At 37.0% G+C, this 15,680-nt stretch overlaps 1 protein-coding gene across 5 annotated transcripts in view; it reads left to right on the forward strand.

Annotated features, from left to right (window-relative positions):
• Positions 1–15,680, forward strand: part of AFG1L (AFG1 like ATPase) — a 163,895-nt gene that overhangs the window by 16,333 nt on the left and 131,882 nt on the right. The window contains exon 1 of one of the 5 annotated variants that reach the window (XM_081093855.1): positions 12,463–12,589. The exons of the other annotated variants lie outside the window; for them this stretch is intronic. The gene's annotated coding sequence lies outside the window, so the exon portion shown is untranslated. Of the gene's footprint in view, positions 1–12,462; positions 12,590–15,680 lie in introns of those variants that run through there. 5 annotated transcript variants of the gene reach the window in all.

Genomic DNA, 15,680 nt, shown 5'->3' on the forward strand with positions numbered 1-15,680 from the left:
ATAGCAGTCTTAAGTGACCAGTTAAGGGCCTTTGGTGTGATAGATATTGACATGCTAGCTCTTTGTTGAGGGGCACAGTGGTGGGTTCCTCAGGACCGCCCCAGTGCTCCACTCTTTGATCTCTTACGACTGTATCAGAATACCTCACACCATTGCATGGGCAGCTTTAGTCAGCCTCCTGCCCTTGGACTTCTGCTGATACGAAGTAGACATCAGTTTCTGTCTTAGTCCTGTGTACTCCCATGATCCTGGGGACATGTCAAGTTCTTCCATGAACTCTTCCACACCCTGCTTTGATAGCTGACTATAGATTTCCTCACCTAAGCAAGCATTCTGCTTACACTCAATCCTCACTTTTTTAGATGCTTCTCTTAGGTGACCCCTGCACTTGGCATGAGGTTTATCTGGGGGAAATGCCACAGCATTTCTTACCCAACTAAGAGCTTTCACTTTGATGACTTTCTTCAGTTCTACTTTGGTTTTAGAGCTGATCTCCCCCCCTTTTAAATAATTCCTGCATGGATCTGACCAGTGCCTCTCTTAAGAGTGTAGGAAACCTTATCTCCCCTTATCCTCAGCTTTGAGCTTTTGCTGAAATTCTAAGATGACAGGAAAACTCCCATTTCTTATCCCATTATAGAAGTCAATGTCCTCAGTGGTGTCATCTTCAAATTATGAAGGATATTAATAGTAATAAGAGTTAGAATGTAGTTTAATCAAAGGAACTAGTTTTCTTTTAATTGGCCAAATCGCCCATCCCCTGCTCCCACACATGAATATTTGTTTATTATGTGGTCTTTAGGAGAAAGGTCCTGTATAATATGTGTTAGTAGTGCTTTATTAAAAATGATGGAAAGTAATTTTACTTTTTAAAAAGCGCTCAGAGTATAATTAAATAGTTTTATTTTTATGTAAAGAAAAAGGACATCATTGTGTTAATATCTTTTGGTTAAAAGGAATAGAGATTCACTTAGGTTACAGAAAGAAATGGAGATTTAGAAACACTGCCTATGCATATAGAAATGAAGGGCATCTCCATTACACAGCTAGCCTCCTGGAGCTTCAGCCTCAGAACCAGTGCCTCTGAAAGCTTTGAAGAGTTGACAGGCAGTAGTAGCAGGTACTAGTTACTCCACTGCTCTCCTACTCATGAAATCCACTTCCTCTTTTGTTCCTTTCCCCACCATGTCCATTTTCACTTCTGTTTGTTTTACCAGCTTCTAAATTCTCTCCCTGAATCTGTGGTTTAAATTGCCCTGTAAGAATCTGATCACTTCATCACCAATCACTTCATCAGTGTTTGGGTAGAGCTTTCACACCGGGTTTTTCAGAGGCCACTAGTCAGTGTAAAGGTGGGATCTCTGCGTAAGTTTCCATCCTGACCTCCTGTGAGCAGGGCTGTTTCCCTCAGAAGTAGACCACAAGCAGAGTAGCACTATGATTGACAAGTCCAACACAATAGTTATTGGAAATAATGACGAATCACCCCTTTTGATGGCCAACCTTTTCTCCTTGAACCATATATCCAAAGTTTTAAGTGAGTAAGGTACTAAAAAGTTTGGAAAACTTAGACTTCTTATGTACTGCCTCCTAATTATAGATTGCAATATAGGTGGTCTTGCAAATAAAACAATAACTTGGTTATGTGTCATAGCCAGGAAACAAGATGTTTTACTTAATGGGATTTTTTGGTTACCTGAGAATTTAGTCTCATGAATTTATATCTTGTTCCCTTTCTAGTCCTCTTCCTTTTTAAAATACAGTCTTTTCTCCTCTTCCCCTTTCTGTATCATTTCTGGGGCTCATCTTCCTGTGGTTGGTGAACTTCCCATCCAATCAGAAGTATCCTTAAATCATTAACTTATCTGGTTGCCAATTCAACAATATTTGTTCCCTTTAAAATTCTTGTTTGGCAAAATAAAACCCATAAGTAAAAAATAAAATAAAAAATTATTGTTTGGTTCTTCTTAGAGGTGTTCTCCCACACTCCCACCATTGATTTCTGAATTGGCTATGATGGGTCTACCTAGTAAATAACCCTGGTTTAATTGTATAATTGTAATCTTATGTAAGTAGGAGATTTGACATGTCAGCTAGCTTTCAGTGTGTTTAACGAAAGCTTATATTTGTTAAATACTAAAGCATATGTGAATAAATGTTTAGTTGTTAGATCAAACATTTCTTTGTGGTAATATTTGTCCTGTAATTTCTTCAGTCTACCAAATCTTTAACATTGTAAAAGACCCAATCAACGCCCTAGCCAGTTTAGCTCAGTGGATAGTGTCAGCTCGCAGACTGAAGGTTCCTGGGTTCAATTCCAGTCAAAGGCACATACCTTGGTTGCAGGCTCGATCCCTGACCCTGGTCAGGGTGTGTGCGGGAGGCAACCAATTGATGTGTCTCTCTCACATTGATGTTTCTCTGTCTCTCTCCTTCCCTTCCACTCTCTCTAAAAATCAATGGAAAAATATGCTCAGGTGAGGATTAACAAAAAAAAAAAAAAAAGAAAGAAAGAAAATGACCCAATCATCTAACAGAATTTGAGTGAGACATCTATAAAGCTTTAGTTTTTGAAGATTGTAAGATGCCACAAACCTATTTCTTATAAAAAATAAACACTGATATGCTGATTATCAGAGAAGGGAAATTGGACTATTAGGTTTTCCAGCGATAGAAGAACTTTATTTATAGTGTTCTTAATTTTGGTTAAATAAAATTTATGGTTTTATGAACATTTGACTTTTTTTTTTTTTTAAGTATATTTAATGATTTTTTTACAGAGAGGAAGGGAGAAGGAGAGGGATAGAGAGTTAGAAACATCGATCAGAGAGAAACATTGATTCAGCTGCTTCCTGCACACTCCCTACTGGGGATGTGCCCGCAACCAAGGTACATGCCCTTGACCGGAATCGAACCTGGGACCCTTCAGTCCGCAGGTTGACACTCTATCCACTGAGCCAAACTGGTCAGGGCTTGACTTTGTTTTTAATACAGATATTTAAACATTCAATATCGTGGACTGTATGTTTTTCCTCATTGTACTCCTAAGAAACTTTCTGTAAGGCTAATCTATAATATTAAAATAAAGTACACCTTCCCAAGATGTCAAAATCGTTAATTAATGAGATAAAATTGGTAGCATATTGTTTGGCTGCTTTCACCTACCTACATAGCAAGGTTTTCTCTACTAAAAATTTGAAAAAGTTACATGCAGATGACCATGTTATGTTAGCAACAAACTATGAAGAATGAGCATGTATGAACACTTTACTTTTGTTATCAAATAAGACTTACAACCAGGTTAATCTGACACGTTTAATGTATGCATAATTGTTATTGTGCTGTGAGGTAATTAGGCATAAATGGTAAGTAGTTCATGTAAATCACTATAATTAGAATTACTTTTACACAGCCAAATCAAGCATTTCTGGAGTCAGGGAGGGAGACAATTAAATGGAGTGTGAAGCTACTCTGAAAATCTGTTTCCATTAATCAGGGGTACACAGATTGCCAGGTTTTTTTATCTTTTGCGGGGAGACATCATAGCCCAAGAGACCTGGGAATTGGCAGGGAGCGGGGCGGGGGACACAAATTCCTTTCCTTTTTCTCCTGCTCTCCACAAAATAATTTTCAGTTTTTCCCGATGAGAAATTATGATTTCCAGTTTCCTCATACATCCCACCATTTTTTATTTGGATACCTTTCCTTACCTCCCAAGAACAATGCATTTAGCAGGTAGAAAAGAACCGTCCTGTCTTCAATTCAGCTAATCTTAGGTCATAATGCTTGACTTGTTCTGGCTTTTAGCACCTGGAGGCCGTGGGTAGGATCCTGAAATATGGGCTGTGGACACTCTCTCAGGAGATGCGGGAGGCCTAATGGTCTGGACCCCTTTAGTTAGTTACCCAAGATTTTTCAGAAGGGCCTCTAGGCAGTTTGCTGGTTTTTCTTCTATTCCCCCCTTTATCCCTCCTGCCAAGAGAGTGAGCTTGTTCTCTCCTCCATTCCTCTTCTTAGAACTGGCATTTCCTATAGGTCAGCGGTTCTCAACCTGTGGGTTGCAACCCCTTTGGCAGTCGAACGACCCTTTCACAGGGGTCGCCTAAGACCATCCTGCATATCAGATATTTACATGACGATTCATAACAGTAGCAACATTACAGTTATGAAGTAGCAACGAAAATAATTTTATGGTTGGGTCACAACATGAGGAACTGCATGTAAAGGGCCAGAAGGTTGAGAACCGCTGGGCTAGGTAAAGGGAGCTGAGTGATGTGATTTAGGCACAGCTTCCCTCATCTCTGGAGCTTTATCCTTTAGACAATTGTAAGCTACAGTTTTGTTAAAGACTAGAAATATTTTAAAATGAATGTTTCTTGTCTCAAATTTTTATGAAAGCTGAAGGAAAAGCATTATGTCCTAACCCAGTGATGGTATTATCTGTAAAGAAGTAAGGTTGGGCATCAAACTAAGATTTTTTTTTTTGAGAACTACATATGCCAAACACTCACTTAAAATCTGAAATTTGAACCCTAGTAGTTTGGCTCCATGGATAAAGCATCGCTCCTCGGATTGAAGGGTCCCGAGTTCGATTCCCATCCAGGGCACGTATCTTGGGTTCAGGCTCCATCTTCGCCCAGCCTTGTCGGGCCTGTGTGGGAGGCAACCAATCGAGGTGTTTCTTTCACATCAATGTTTCTCTCTCTCTCTGTTTCTTCTCCTCCCTTCCACTCTCTCTAAATATCAATGGAAAAAATATCCTCAGGTGAGGTTTAACAAACAAACAAAAATAAAATATGTTTAAAAAGAAAATCTGAAATTTGAGAACCAGAGTGTAGGGGCCTGCTTCAGAATCCAGAATAATTAGCCAGTGTAGTCAATTACATCTTAAGTTTTTTCATGGTTCCAAAAGGTGAAATTATTTCATCAAGATGGATGAGAATAAATCCCTTTAAATGAATTTAATAAATTATTAATTTAAAAATGATTAATACTTTATGAAACAAACAATAAATAATTCATTAAGTACATTCCTTAAATTTAGAGAAAGGGGTATAATCCTATTTTAATAGTTTAGGAATGGGGTAGGGGGAGGACAAATTCCGTTCCTTTTTCTCCTGCTCTCCACAAAATAATTTTCAGTTTTTCCTGATGAGAAATTATTATTTCCAGTTTCCTGGAATTTTATCTGTCATTATCAACCAAAGCTGACTGACTACTTTGGTTATGGCAGCTGAATTATGTAGGCCATAAAGAAGCATCAGTACCATGGAATCGATGCTGAGATTATAGTTAGGTCTCTGGGTCAAGGTTCAGCAAATATTTTGTGTAATGGACCACATAGGAAATCTTTTTAGGCTTTGGGAGCCATATGATCTCTGTCACAATTATCAGTTCTGCCATTGTCAAAGCAGTCACAGACAATACATAAGTAAGTGTATTCCTATAAATATTTATTTACAAAAACAGGTGTCAGGCTGATTTTGGCCCACAGGCCATAATTTGATCTCTATTCTGGATGATTGCTACCTGGCTAGATTTGGAAGTTGGTAGGAGACCATTAAGTATTTAAGGTTCTACTTGAACTGTCCTTAGTCTAGCTTTCCAACCTATCTCCCATTACTTCCTTTTATATATGCCAGGCTGTAGTCAGCAGAACTATTTTGTTCACTGTTCCATTATAGAGGCAAACAGAAAAAATGGAACAAAACAGCTCATAACATACATGGAAACTTGATAAATAAATGAGTTGGCACTGAAAATTAGTGGAAGATAGACTATTCAATAAACAGAGATGACACAATTGATTATCTACATTGAAAGTAAAATAAAATTAAATACCTACTTCTCTAAGCAAAAAATAAATTCTATAGAATTAATGTACTAATTTAAAGTGAAACTTCTTGAAGAAAATACAGAGTAAAGTTCTTTATGAATTTAGGACAAGAAGGTATTTCTTATACAAGATATAAAATACTAAATTATAAAGGCAAAGGTGGATATATTTGACTATACTAAAATTTAAAACTTCTAGTCAATAGAAAGTACCAGAGAAAAAGTGAAAAGACAGACCACAGTGGGAGAAAATATTTGCATAAAAATAATTGCCTATAGATTACTATCTAGAATATATAATGGATTCCTACCAAATAATAGGAAAAAAGTTGAACAAACCAATAATGGACAAACAAGAGTCAATTTTGGGCGGATAACTAATGGATACCACAAAATTGATAAATAAATTAGGATGTGTTTCTGGAATAGAATAGCCTACGGATGATAAACTTCAAAATCAGGATTGTTAACTTGGAGGAAGAAGGGCACAGAGTAGGACTTCAACTTTACTTAGTGTTTCATTACTGAAATGTTGGAATAAATATGTTAAAATATAAAGATTTGATAAAACTGGGTGACAGATAACCAGGTGTTGAATATTTTCTCCAATTTAGCCTGTTTATATTCCATAGTAAAAATATTTTTCAGTGTAATTGTGAGATAATGTAATTCTAGACTCTGATAGTAAGCATTTGCTTCTTGCAAATAGTAGGAGGAAGGGGAATTATTAGCACAGTGCTCAAAAAGGCAGGCATAGGAAATATCTTAGAGGTTTTTGGCAATGGAATTTTCCCTCTCTAAAGTTTTATAATCTGAATTTTCTAGGCCTTAAATCTTTTTCATGAATGTCAGCTGTTTCTGAGTCCTATGTATAGTATATAGTTATGTCTCTATTTAATATTAGCCTTAGACCTCATGTATGGCAATGTTTTGTCTTCCAGGTAATGTGCCCATTTCATGTACTGGGGAAATAATTAGCCAGTGTCTCCTTGCCATCTAAAGGAGAATTGATACATCCCCAGAATGGGTTCTGAGGAAAGTAGTTCCATTGTGTAGCTGGGAAAAGCAAATGATTTTTAGTTTTACAGAAACATCTATCATAGCTAGAATATGTATTTCTTGTTTAACAAGGACCCTGAATTATTGTATATACTAGAGGCCCAGTGCACGAATTTGTGCACCAGTGGAGTCCCTGGTACTAGCCTGCAGGATTGGGCCGAAACTGGCTCTCTGACATCCCCTGAGGGATCCAGATTGTGAGAGGGCTCAGGCCAGGCCGATGGACCCCACCGGTGCATGATTGGGGACAGGGAGGGATGCAGGAGGTTGGCTAGCCAGGGAGGGACCACAGGAGGGTTCCAGGTTGTGTCCGGCCTGTTTTGCTTAGTCCCAATCGACCAGACCCCAGCAGCAAGCTAACCTACTGGTCGACTGTCTGCCCCCTGGTGGTCAGTGCACGTCATAGCAAGCGGTTGAGCGTCCTTGGCATATCATTAGCATATTATGCTTTGATTGGTTGACCGGACGACAGGATGACCGAATACTTAGCATATTAGGCTTTTGTTATATAGGAAATCCCATTAAACAAGGAGAGTTGTTCCTCACTATGTGCTAGGCTCCATGCAGGAGCCAAGGATACATATGTGAATAAGATGAACATTTTTTTATTTTAGTGATACCTTGTTCAGCATAGAGAATAGTCATAAGCAGTTATTTATAGCTCAGTGAATTAAGTACAAAAATTCAGGTGGGTATAAAATACATATGAGAACTGTCTTTGAGTGCCCACTTTAAAAGGATATAAGTTTATTCAACTCTATATTATTGCTTCACTTAGCACTTAAAATTCTGATTCTTATGAAGAAATTTTATGAATCACATTACTATTGATTTACTCTTGGACTAGATTCCAAATATGATTATATACATTGAAATTAATATAAAACTACAAAGTATATATGGTACAAATTTATATAATTAAGATTATATGTATTAACTATTTGCTCCTGGGAAATATCAGTATCACCACGTTTAAAACAATTTGTTCAACATGTTTTTTTTAAACAAATACCAATTAAAAATATATTCAAGTTATTTTTGCATTTGTCTTATAATTACTGGTAAAATAAATATAAGATACTGCTCTTGGCATATAGAATGGCTTTGCCATTTCATATGTGTCCAATATCTGAACTGTCATGTAACAGTTTCAGTATTACATAAATTCTGCATTGTTTCTGTAGTATTGGACTGTTAATTAAATTAAATGCAATATTTACTGTCTAGAGATAATAATAAAATGCAAACAATGTACTCAATAAGGTTAAAATTTAAATAAACTTTATAAAAACACTTCTGAGAATTATTGTATAAAGTTTCCATTTGTGCAAAGTATATTACTTAAATAATAGCAAATTTTTTGAAACTAATATTGAGAATTGAAAATTACTTTTGAAGAGAGACAAAAAGTCTCATGTTTCTACTCAGTTCAGGATGTTCAGTAGAGGGTTTGTATGAAGACTGAGTCAACTCTAAAGGTAATTTTCTATTTTCACAACGTGAGGATGGCCATGGAAAATACAGCTCAAAGGAGAGAAAATCAGGAAAACCTCTTGGTAGATAGACAGTTGGCTAGAAAAATGCCGTGGTAGAACATGTTTATGGAGTAGGAAATTTTAAGAATTCATTTCAAGAATTGTCCGTTAAAATCACCGGCAACAAGGACTTTGATTGGGAGGAGGAGGAGGGGAGGAGAGCAAGGTGGCCAGGGTGAGAATCTGAGTAGAGGGGAGTGAAAAGATCTCTTTTCAGATGAAGGCTGACCGTTTGGTGAAGGACATGTGTGTGGCACGTTGTGTTTGGAAAAGTGGTGGATGTGATAGATTTTGATTTATGTTCTAGTTAGATTTTCCTTCCTCTTCAGTTATTTCTCCATAAAATCTGTTTCAGCTAAGTTCAGAGTTATACCCAGTGAGCTCTTCACCGTTGCCCTTCCCATGTGCTGTTCCTGATGATTCTCTATGAAGGAAGCATCTTTTAGGTTATCCTTCTTCACTGAAGATTCACACAGTAATTTTCCACTGATTCAGAAGACAGTTGTCCTGGTTGCTGTCAGCCTCTCCTGTGTCTGTGAGAGGTTAGGTTCCTATATCCATTTGCCTCTCTGTGGCTGTGTGTGAGTTCTCATCCCCTCTTTAGTGTCAGAGGAAGCCTGGAAGGCTGCTTGAATTTCTCAAATTCAGAACCTCAACCAGGTTCAGACTGAGGGTTATTGTCCACATCTTTCTTTTGAGGAACTCCACGTTGATTTGAGAACTATGCTTATGTCCCGGGCATCCCTCTGAATTAGTGGTGAACTGGAGTGGATCACACCTAGCGCAGCTTCACCTCAGCTAGTCCAGGATCAGATTATCAGTTAGGAGTGAGTGACATGGAAGCGTTTGCTGAAGAAATTGCCTCCTGTCATTTGTTTCCCAGTGGCACATGTAGGCACTTACACATACATGCTCATTGCTTGAATGCATGAGACATTAAAAAGTAATTTGCATCTTCAAATTCTGTTATAATCAGAAGTTGAGCCACTTCTTATGCTAGTTGTCTTAGAGGTTTAAGCTCACCTCCCCCCTCCACAACACACATTTGCTAGTTACTTAGGTACTTAAATAGACTTAATTATACTTGTAAACTGAACAAATTGGTGTACTTTAGGTTAAGAGGGTTCTCTTGCAAATCTGCTGAAGGCATTTAAAAAAAGATTTTCATTTGTAGAAAATTTATGGGTGCTAACATATAGTTCTGTTTTTAGTTTGTAAAGATCTTAGAAACCTGAAGTGATATACTTTTATCAAAAAGTGATCTATGTTGAGAGTGATGTAATGCTAGTTTTTAAAAGATATAATTATGCTCAGCATTCCAGCTGGAATAATTGTCTCTAATTCTGTCATTTTAGGAGATAATAGTGGAATGGCGGAGAGAGTGGGAAGTAACAGGAAAAGTAGTATTTCTGCATTTTAAATAAATCTAAAACGTTTTTTTAAAATATATTTTTTCAGAGAAGAAGGGAGAGGGAGAGAGAGATAGAAACATCAATGATGAAAGAGAATCATTGATTGGCTGCCTCCTGCACACCCCCTACTGGAGATCAAGCCAACAACCGCAGCATATGCCCTGACCGGTAATAGAACAGTGACCTCCTAGTTTATAGGTCTACGCTCAACTAATGAGCCACAATGGCTGGGCTCAGAAACTCTTTTTATTTTAACAGGACCAACCTTATTATCTACTTGTCCTAATGGAAATTATGCCACAATAGCAGGTGGATAGTAACCCAGAAAGACAGAGGACATACTATTTTACTTTATAGCTTTGATGAGAATTATGTTGGATTATTTTTAACACTAGAATTTTGATATAAGGAACAATGGATAAAGTTAGAATGATTCAATCAAAATATTTGGAATGATGGGTGACAAATGTTTACTCTGCAGTAGTTAAATGAATAATTTTGGTAAAAGTTTTGGAAGCAGTTGTCTAAAATGCAAATATTCAGATACTTTTGGAATAATTTAGATTTAATTCAAAAGTAAAAGTCATATACTAATTAGTCACCTTATCAAATTTTGTGGTTTATTTCCCCCCAACTATTTAATTTTGAAAAAATTTCACAATTACACTTAAATCCACTAACAGTTAACATTATGTTCCATTTGTTCTTTCTCTCTCTTGAAATATATTTTTCCTTTAATCAGGTGAAAGTAAATTACAACATCATAACACTTGACCCTGAAAACATCATTATGTATCTCCTAACAAAGATATTCTTCTGCATAACTATATTACCTTATCACACCCAAGACAATTAACTGGACATTCTGCCTTTTTATTAGAATGTCTTTGCTTTTCCTCCAAACTAGAATAGCTTTTTCTATTTTACATCTGACTAGAATAGCTTGTTCTATTTTTACTCAACCTGTAAGCTCACAGGCTATCTCCCTTCTATAATTTTTCCTTAATCACCCTCATGCAAAATTAATTGCTTCCCTTTTGGTTTCTTTAAGCCCCTAATTCCTGCTTTTCTTTTCTTTTTTAAATATATTTTTATTGATTCAGAGAGGAAGGGAGAAGGAGAGAGAGGTAGAGACATCAATGATGAGAGAGAATTATTGATCGGTTGCCTTCTGCAGCCTGCTACACGGGCATATGCCCTGGTCAGGAATCGAACTGTGACCTCCTGGTTCATAGGTGAGTGCTCAACCACTCAGCCATGCTGGCCAGGCTATTCCTGCTTTTCTCACAGAGGTTTCTAACCTCTTGGCTCCCAGCATCATTATGTCTTTTTCACAGTGCCATAGGCTGAAAGAAAAACCTAGCAGTTTCACTTTCTTTTAATGTTGGGGTGAAGGGGGTGATGTTGGTTATTTTATGTTTTAAAAAGATTTTAAATCAGACAATACTATAAACCAGAGAAATTGTTCCATGTTAACTTTTTTTAAAATATATTTTATTGATTTTTTTACAGAGAGGAAGGGAGAGGGATAGAGAGTTAGAAACATCGGGTGGGAAGCATCGATCAGCTGCCTCCTGCACAACCCCTACTGGGTATGTGCCCACAACCAAGGTACATGCCCTTGACCGGAATCAAACCTGGGACCTTTCAGTCTGCAGGCCGACGCTCTATCCACTGAGCCAAACTGGTTAGGGCAAGACAGTTCCATTTTTAATTTTTTAAGGTAACGTCATACTGTTTTCCACAGTGGCTGCACCAATCTGCATTTCTGCCAACAGTGTATGAGGGTTCCCTTTTCTCCGTATCCTTGCCAACACTTGTTATTTGTTGACTTATTGATGATAGCCATTCTGAGAGGTGTGAGGTGATATCTCATTGTGGTTTTCTTAAAAAAAATATTTTTATTGATTTCAGAAAGAGGAAGGAAGAGAGAAACATCAATGATGAAAGAGAATCATTGATTGGCTGCCTCCTGCTTGGCCCCTATGGGAATCAAGCTTACAACTGGGGCATGTATCCTGACCATGGATGGAACCATGACTTCCTGGTTCATAGGTCAGTGCTCAACCATTGAGCCATGCAGCCGGGCTCTTTATGGCTTTAATTTGCATTTCTTTGATTAGTGATGTTGAGCATCTTTTCATATGTCTATGGACCATCTGTATGTCCTCTTTGGAGAAGTGTCTGTTTAGTTCCTCTGCCCATTTTTCAATTAAATTGTTTGTTTCTTTGGTGTTGAGTCTTATGAGTTCTTTATAAACTTTGGATATTATTAATTTCTTATCAGATGTATCATTGACAAATATGTTCTCCTATTCAGTGAGTTGTTTTTTCATTGTGTTGATAGTTTCATTTGCTGTGCAAAAACTTTTTAGTTTGATGTATTTCCATTTGTTTATTTTTTCTTTTGTTTCACTTGCTGGGAGATATATCAGGAAAAATATTGCTACGAGAATGTCTGAGATTTTACTGCCTATGTTTTCTTCTAGGATTTAAAAAAAATCTTTATTGTTGAAAGTATTACTCTTCTAGGGTTTTTATGGTTTTGAGTCTAACATTTAAGTTTTTATTCCATTTTATTTGTTAATTGTCACTGAGGATATTTTTCCATTGAATTTTAGAGAGAGTGGAAGAAAGGGGGAGAGACAGAGAGAGAAATAATCAATGTGAGAGAGACACATCGACATCGATTGGTTGCCTCCCCAGGAGCCCGTACCAGGCTGGGAATTGAGCCTGCAATCAACAGAGGTATGTGCCCTTGACTGGAATCAAACCTAAGACCCTTCAGTCTCCAGGCCAATGCTCTATCCACTGAGCCAAACTATCTGGGGCTTTAATTCATAATGAGTTTATTCCTGTGTGTGATGTAAGAAGGCGGTCTAGTTTAATTTTTTTTTGCACGTGACTTCTGTCTAATTTTCCCAACACCATTTATTGAATAGACTATCTTTAGTCCATTATATGTTTTTGCCTCCTTTGTTCAATATTAATTGACTATAAAGTTGTGGCTTTAATTCTGGGCTCTCTATTCTGTGCCGTTGATGTATATGTCTGTTGTTGTTTTTTGCCAGTACCATGCTGTTTTGATTTTTTGGCCTTATAATATAGTTTGATATCAGGTAGGGTGATTCCTCAAACTTTGTTCTTCTATCTCAAGATTGCTGTTGCTATTTGAGGTCTTTTGTGGTTCCATACAAGTTTTTGAAACATTTGTTCTAGTTTAGTGATATACTAGATTATTATCTTGATAGGAATTGCATTGACTCTGTAGATTGCTTTGAATTATGGACATTTTAATGATGTTAATTATTCCTATCCATGATTACGGTATATGCTTTCATTTGTTTTTATGTTCCTCAATTTCTTTCTTCAGTGTCTTATAATTTTTGAGTACAGGTCTTTTATATCCTTGGTTAAATTTATTTCTAGGTATTTTATTCTTTTTGAAGCAGTTGTGAATGGGGTTATTTTCATAGTTTCCCTTTCTGATAGTTCATTATTGGTGTATTAAAATGCCATTGATGTCTGGATTTAAAATTTTTTTTTGTATCCTGCTATTTTACTGAATTCAGTTATCAGTTCTAGTAGTATTTTGGTGGAATCTTTAGGGTTCTTAATATACAATATCATATCATCTGCAAATAATGAGAGTCTCTACTTCTTATAAGAGCTACCTCATTTTTAAAAATTCTTTCATTTGAATATCCAACAATTCATTAGCTTTTAACAGTGGTATAGAACTCCATCATATGAATATACTAATATATCTTGTATGTGTGGTTATTCCTGTAGGATAAATTTCTAGAAATGGAATTGTTCAGTTAAAGGGTATATGTACTTTACATTCTGATAGACAATGACATTTATCTAAAAAATAAACTGCAGCAATTCATATTCTTACAATTTATGAGCCTGCCTGTCTGTCTACACCTTTCATAATACTGTATTCTCTGAGACTTTTAGAATTTTGTCATGGTGGTTTGTCATTATTATTGTAAATCATATATCTTTTTTTAAAAATATATTTTATTGATTTTTTACAGAGAGGAAGGGAGAGGGATAGAGAGTTAGAAACATCGATGAGAAATGAGAGAGAAACATTGATCAGCTGCCTCCTGCACACTCCCCACTGGGTATGTGCCCGCAACCAAGGTACATGCCCTTGACCGGAATCAAACCTGGGACTCTTGAGTCCGCAGGCCGATGCTCTATCCACCGAGCCAAACCGGCCAGGGCATAAATCACATATCTTTTATTGTGAATGAAATGAAGTATTTTTTATATGTTTAAGCAATTTGTATTTGTTTTTCTTATTGATGTATAAAAGCTCTTTGTTTACCAAGGAAATAAATTCTTTTTTATAATAAATTTTTCTTTTTTTTGCAGTTTATCTTTTTACCTTTCTTAACATTCCCCCCCCCCCCCCCAAACAGAAATGTTTAACTCCACTTCTTTTAATGTAGCTATCTTTCCCCTTATAGTTTTTGGGTTTGTGTTTTGCTTATAAAACATCACACTTCAAGGTTGTAAAAATACATTCACAGGAAGATAGTTATAAAGATGTTGAAGAGAAGGATTACAAGAGAAGTGAAAAATTTAATTTAATGGGCCGCAGTTCCTGAGAAGGTTGGGGCGAGGGGCTGAGATCCAGAAATTGATAGAAGGTTGTACTGGGGGAGGAACCATCTTCCTTTGTCACAGGGGGAAGAGAGGAAAGGATGGGTACAGATATGGGTGGGATTAATTTCATATAGGAAGTTGAAGGTGTTCCCACCCACTGCTTTCTCCCTATGAAGAAGTAGGAGATATCTGCTGAAAGTGATAGAGGAAGTACGGTTTAGCATGAAGGGAGCTGAGAAGGTTCTATCTAGAGCATCATTGTGGAGAAAGAGAGTGAACGAACCAGGGAAACAATTGTTGACAATATGGAGGGGCTGGTGAGAGGGTGCAGTCTGCAAGCCTTTCAGACCTTTTTTCAGCAGTATTCAGAAGTTTGGGTGCATGTGATGGGAAGGTCAATGTCTTAGTATGAGGTTTTTCTATTTTTAGCAATTCTTCCATTATTTCTAACTTTATTATATTATGGCTGGAGTACATTGATTCTTTGGAATTTATTGAGGTTTAGCACATGACTTAGCGCATGGGCTATACTTGAAATTGGGCTACCTGTCTTGAATTCTTGATTCATTTGGTATAGAGTTTTAAATATAAAATATCTTGAGTGTATGTTAGTGTTATTCAGGTCTTTGAGATGAGTGTGTCAAAGGGTGCAACGTTTCCTTTTTCGTGGCCCCAAGTTTGGATGGAAGCAGGTATCAGTCAGCACACGTAGTTTTCAGTCTTCATTGTGAGTGAGTGTGCCTTGTGATTAGGTATGCAGAAGTGGGCAGTGAGTGGAAACTCCCCTGCGCTCTGCCCTGCACCCAACAGATAAGGAAATAGCAGATTGTAGGGTTGATGAGGCTTACCCAGAGTCACATAGCTAATAAATAGCAGAACCAGAATTTGTACCAGATCTTTTGGGTCCAACTCCAGTATTCTTGTGCTGTATCTTTTATGCTTAGCAGAGGGAGGTGATAGGTTACCACAATCTTTCAACATCATCCTTAAGTTTACCATCTGTACAATTTACAATGGCCTGGCCAGTGTGGCTCAGTGGTACAATGCAGTGTTATTGGACTCATCAAAAACCCTGTAGAAAGGTATCCTCCACCTCCTCCTTTACAAATTTCCTAAGATACAAGTAACAGAACAGATCTTACACTGGCCATTAGAGAAACTTACTCATGTTCACATTTTCAAGTGTTTGTCTAATGTTATGTCTGTGCATTTTAGGGGT

The sequence above is a fragment of the Myotis nattereri genome (assembly GCF_964212035.1).
Source record: "Myotis nattereri genome assembly, chromosome: 6".
NCBI lineage: Eukaryota > Metazoa > Chordata > Mammalia > Chiroptera > Vespertilionidae > Myotis > Myotis nattereri.